The sequence below is a fragment of the Scylla paramamosain genome, chromosome 10, assembly GCF_035594125.1.
Source record: "Scylla paramamosain isolate STU-SP2022 chromosome 10, ASM3559412v1, whole genome shotgun sequence".
In the NCBI taxonomy this organism is placed as follows: domain Eukaryota; kingdom Metazoa; phylum Arthropoda; class Malacostraca; order Decapoda; family Portunidae; genus Scylla; species Scylla paramamosain.
The window spans coordinates 1,902,501-1,908,003 of NC_087160.1; positions in this window are offsets into that span (position 1 = coordinate 1,902,501).

Genomic DNA, 5,503 nt, shown 5'->3' on the forward strand with positions numbered 1-5,503 from the left:
GGTTTTCTACAGCATTTGCACAAATACATACGGCACCTTCCTCCCAGCACACAGACAGTTAGTCACTTAGTTTGCAGACTGAATTACAGAAAAGCAAAGTAAATACACAAGACATCACGTAAAGTTTGTCCATTTGAATTCTTTTTACTGCTGTGGTCATTCTTTCCTAACCTTCAGAGCACCGTAAAAAAAGTTATTTGCATGAACACATAAAGAAAAGAGGATAGGAAGTCAGTTTTGTTCTTTCTAAGCTACGAAGTTCCTTATACTGCAGGATATAAATAAATGCCTTAAAAGTTATAAATGATTACAGAGAGAAGTGTTTGGCAAAGAGCGGGCAAAGTTTTTGTAACCTTTCTTGGCTGTATTTCAAACTTCCATTTAAGACTGAAAGGTAAGTATATGATTCTCCTCTCTCTCTCTCTCTCTCTCTCTCTCTCTCTCTCTCTCTCTCTCTCTCTCTCTCTCTCTCTCTCTCTCTCTCTCTCTCTCTCTCTCTCTCTCTCTCTCTCTCTCTCTCTCTCTCTCTCTCTCTCTCTCTCTCTCTCTCTCTCTCTCTCTCTCTCTCTCTCTCTCTCTCTCACCCACCACACACAAACAGCAGGAGACGTACCACACATTTCGAGCGAGGAAGGAAAGAGTCAAGCTTCCAGACTCCCTCTCGCGGTCAAGGTCACGCCAGCAACCCCCAAGAGACCGAGGGACTTCCAGGAACACCCAAACTCCCTGCCGGTTCGACGCGTCTGGAGGGGAGGAGAAAAGTCACTAAACAATGGAAATAGACGAGCCAATGCTTGAGTGTCGAGGGTGATTCCGTAAGTTTGGGAGACTGTGAGACTGGGAGAAAGACTTGAGGCGAGGAACCCGAGAGGAGATCTGTGTGTGGAGTATTGTGGAGTATTGTGTGGTGGTGCCTTTAACTCCACGTCAGAACAAACTACTCTCCATAAGCTCTCTCTCTTTATCTCTTTCACCATACCAGTCACCATTACCTCCTCCTCCTCCTCCTCCTCCTCCTCCTCCTCCGCTGCAAATTAGTGGACACACGAGACAATGGCCCTTTGTGGAAACGCGATCAATACGTAAAAAAGGAGGGGAATTGATGGCGGTGGTGGTGGCGGTGGTGGTCGTGATGGTGGAAGTAATGATGAAGGTGTGAGTGTAGTGGAGGCAACGACGTCAGTAACAGCAACAAAGGTGGCTATTTTTTTTTTTTCTTCTTTTCAGAGAGGTCGTGTTTTTGTCATAGTCATTTCATCACTCACTCACTCGCGCGCTGACTCATTCACACACACGAGTACTTCTGCTTGTAAAACTCCCGCAATGAACGCACCAAAACAAGTAGACTTTTTGCAGCTTTTCTGATTTTCTTTCGTTAATGTTTTGTTCTCAGAGATGACAGACGTATTAATAAACTACGAACGATCTTAACATACTTCCTTTGAGCGTTGGAACGGCAGAGGTAAAGTAAAAGACAAAACAGAGAGTGCAAGGATTATGAAGCGAATATACAAGATGACAACAGAAAAAATAAATAAATAAAAAAAGACGTGATTTTTCCAACACAATATTTGAGTCTGATATTTATAAATAAGACACAAACATACAACATTTTAGATCACGAAGAATTATGGGAAACACAATTAGCGGGGTTTTTTTTTCTGAATTTGTGTTTTTCCCTTAGCGTCTTCCTCCCTAGTGCGTAAAAGGGGGGAAAAAAAGTTAATTAGCACATGAGAAGTTCAGTTAATGATGGAAACAAAAAGAAAAAGGACTCTGAGAAATGTACAACACATACACGACTCAGAGCGAAGTCATTAAAAATAATCAAACAAATGAAGGAAAAAAAAAAAAACTGAGAAACACTGACAGTACGTCTTGAGAACTTTCGTCCATCACATGAGAGTCAAAAGTAAGAAATATGTTGAGACACGTGTGGAAGTTCAGACGCAGAGACGATCATTACACTACGAGCAGGAAGCAGCGGTGGTGGCGGGACTGAACGCGTGGACGGTAGTGGGGACATCAGCCACCAATGAGACCAGTACTGGCGTGGTGTGAGGCCAACCAGAAACGCAAATTGAAAAGTATCTTGTATTCCCTCAAAATTCAGCTGCCCAAGAAAACAATAAGCCAAGAAGGAAGTACTCGTAAGACTATGTGAATATATTGTATTTCTGACTAAACCTTCAGCTTTATATACGGTACGGTTTAAGAGTTTTATGCATTTACTTATCCGTTCATTTATTTATCTATTTATTCATGCATTCATTATGTCACCTACTTATTCTTTCATCTACTTATTCACTTGTATAGGAGGAAATCTGGCCAATGATAGCGAAACTGGAGAAATATGTGGAAAAGACTAGCTGAAGCTGCCAGTCCCTTGAGAAGACCGTCTGTAAGCAAGTTCACACATTCTGAAATCTCTTGAAATCTTTCACTTTAATGTGATAATACTCTGCGATTACATTTCTTTTGCTTTAAGAGAGGAATATAATATTGGATTTATAATAACTCAGTCTAGAGGAGAGATACAATACTGAGGGTTAATAATCAGGTAATAGAAGACGTACCATGGCCAAGCTATGAAAAGAAAAAAACAAATTAAATTCTCAAATGAAGTGGTAAATGGCTAGAATAGATGAAAACACTAAATTGTGCTATAAAAGAACATCACAAACTACATAAACACACACACACACACACACACACACACACACACACACACACACACACACACACACACACACACACGCTTCAGTTCGCGGTATGTGTGGGCCGCAGCGGCTCCTCATCAGCCTCTCTCTCAGGATACACAGCCACATCCTCATTTCCGAGCGAGCTGCCTCTGCCCGTGATAACCGACACGCGGGACACTATTTCCAGCGGTGGCAGAGAGAGAGAGAGAGAGAGAGAGAGAGAGAGAGAGAGAGAGAGAGAGAGAGAGAGAGAGAGAGAGAGAGAGAGAGCATTAACATACAAATACAGAAATAAGCTGGCTGGCTCGCTGGATGTCTGGCTGGCTCGCTGGATGTCTGGCTGGCTGGCTGGCTGGCTGGCTGGTTGTCTGGCTGGCTGGTTGGTTGTGTGGCCGGCTGGCTGGCTGACTGGCTGGCTGGCTGGTTGGCTGGCTAGCTGGCTTACTGACTCATAGGTTTACTGGCTGGCTAACTGGTTGGCTGGCTGGCTGGCTGGTAGGTTTGCTGGCTGGCTGGCTGGCTGGCTGGATGGATGGATGGATGGATGGATGGATGGATGGTTGGCTGGCTGGCCGATAGGTTTACTGACTGGCTGGCTGGCTAGATATCTGGCTACGTGTCTGAGTGTGTGTTGCTGCGCCTCGAGATAGACTAGTGTCAGGTGTACAGGAGTGTGGGTTCCTCTCCCTCCTCACCCACCACTCACCTCCTCCCTAGATCAGCCTTTTTTCTCACCAAAGACTGTTTTTTAGAGATCCGTGGGGAGAGAGAGAGAGAGAGAGAGAGAGAGAGAGAGAGAGAGAGAGAGAGAGAGAGAGAGAGAGAGAGAGAGAGAGAGAGAGAGAGAAAGAGAAAATTACTTCATTCTCTTAGGAATTCTTCTGAACTGACTAAGCTGAGGACGAAGGAAAGAGAAAGAGAGAGAGAGAGAGTAGGCGGTGGCTGGCTGGCAGGCTGGAGGAAGATGGACAGGTGGGTTGGGGTGACCTGGGAGAGGAAAGGTAGCAGTTCACGGGGTACAAGCAGGGACACAATCAGTACCGGACACAAACACGCGCGGCATACCTTTCCAAGTCCATAGTTAATTAAGGGCACCGTTTATAGACCAAAGCTCAGCATATAAGATTTCAAGTGGCGTTCAAGGACTAGACAGAGAAAAAAATGTTGTTTTCTTTTGATCTACTTTTGTTAACGTCCGAGGATTTATTTTTCTAGTCGATACTTGGTAGTCCTCAAGCGTCGGTGAGGAGGAGGACGACGACGACGAGGAGGAGGAGGAGGAGGAGGAGGAGGAAGAAGAGTACGAGGATGACGAAGACCCAGCATTAAAGAGGAAGAGGAGGAGGGAGAGGGAGGAAGAGGAGAACGCAAACGAAGGCGAGCAGGAAGAAGAGGAAAAGAAGGAGGAGGAGGAGGAATAAGAAAGGAGGGAGAGGATTAGGAGGAGGAAGACGAGAAGAAAAAGACGAGGATTTCACAGGGTCTACAAACAACAACACAGCAACACCTCCTTGCCAGACTGATTGCACTAAACTAATCTACCATCAAGAAGGAAGGGGCGCTACACTGTCTCCTCCCAATCTTGCCGAGAGTGGCTGGAAAGGAGAAGCCCAGAGACAAAAGGAGGATATAAGATGCAACGTGACACTAGAATGAAATGAGAGACAGATGAAAAGTGATAATGAATGTAGATATCAAGTATTATTACAGAGTGTCTTTGTAGCACAGTGGAATTAAAGAGATGGTAATGATGATAAAGACGAGGACAATAATGATAATGATGGACAATGATAATGATGATAATGATTACAATGACAACGATGACGATGTTAGATAAAAGTAATTCTGTATTGCACGTATACGAAAGAAAACTTAAGCTTTACAGAAACTCTACTTAAAAAAAAAAACTTCATTTATATCAATGTTACACTTTATTAACGAGGGCAGCGAATGAATAACATGTCATCAGGCGTTACGTGAATCCTTAGTAGTAGTGGTAGTAATGGTCGTAGTGGTGGTGATGGTGGTGATGGTAGTTATGAGAGATTGCCCTTGTAACAACGCCCATTAGTGGTTACAGAATCCTGCTGGTTCATATCTTCTATTCATCACGCATTTCGCTACTCTAACACAGGTAACACCACTGAAATGTTCACTCTAGTAGTACTGTACATATAACAGATAAATGTGACTAAGCTGTCTAAGTAAGCTGAGAGTGACCTGTAAAGAAAACGCAACGGAGAGGAAGAAAAGGCTGTGAAGCTCAAGAAGAAAAAAAAAAACATACCAAGGTTATTGAAGGGAACGGCAAAAAGAGTAATAAAAACAGCGAATCTTTCTTCCAACTCAACAGCTGATTATCTGCAGGAGTGAGGAACAAACCGAGGCAATTGGCGCTTCATCAGGGAAGAGTGACGGCGCCCGGGGGATGAAAGGAGGCGGGCGCATTAGAGAGAGGACAAGGGAAGATGGAGCGGGGGAGAATATGAGGTTGTGGTGTCTGTGAGGAGAAGAGAAGGAAGGAAGGAAGGAAGGAAGGAAGGAAGGCAGGAAGGAAGGAAGGAGGAGGAGGAACAGGAGGGGGGGGAGGAGGAGGAGGAGGAGGAGGAGGAGCATGGGAGTGAAGGACGAGCCATAAAAGGCGAGTGGGAATTTAATGGAAGGAGGAGAATCGAAAATAGATGGAAACGAGGATTTTTAAAATAGGTGTGTGTGTGTGTGTGTGTGTGTGTGTGTGTGTGTGTGTGTGTGTGTGTGTGTGTGTGTGTGTCGTGGGAGAGAGGCTGTCAAGTGGGTGCAAG